Consider the following 700-nt stretch of genomic DNA (forward strand, 5'->3'; position numbering starts at 1 on the left):
GGCTTGAAGGCATTAGGTGTTCCTAGCTTTTCATGTCCAAACAAAGTTGTTTTATCAGTGAATGCCTTCATGCTGTCCTTGAAAGCAATAATGAAGAAAATGAAACTCGTCTATAATCCTGCTACCCAAAAATAATCCCAACCAACATTTCGGAATTTTTTCTGTGACTTTTAAAAATGTCTTTTATCCTGGGGTGCCTGGGCAACTCAGTTAAGTGTCTAACTCTTGATTCTGGCTGAGGTCAGTTAGATGCACAATCTCTGAAACACACTGGGGAATAATACATTAGTTGTTTCTGGTCATCTATCAGATTTAACCATGCACTCCAGTAAGAATTCAACTTACTTCATATGCTTCATGTACTACTACTACTAGATGAGGCAGGCTTCTCAAACACTTCCTGACTTATTCTTCTGTAAATATTAATAATGTGCTCCATACTTTATTAAAAATGAAAAACTCAGGACAAATTCTGAGTCTCAGAACACAATGGGGGGTAATAAGTGTGAGTCACTGTCTTGGGCTAATAGGGACTTTTGGCAAAGAATAGGAAGTGTGTAAATAATCACATTTATTGTTCCACTGGGCCTACTGTTAGGTGTTATATTGTTTTAAACCTCCATTTGCCACCTTTTCAGAAGCGAACCCAAGTTTGATGGGACTTGAAGCTTATGCAATATGAAAGATCTTCCTAAGAAAA

The sequence above is a fragment of the Canis lupus genome, chromosome 4 (genome assembly GCF_048164855.1).
Source record: "Canis lupus baileyi chromosome 4, mCanLup2.hap1, whole genome shotgun sequence".
In the NCBI taxonomy this organism is placed as follows: domain Eukaryota; kingdom Metazoa; phylum Chordata; class Mammalia; order Carnivora; family Canidae; genus Canis; species Canis lupus.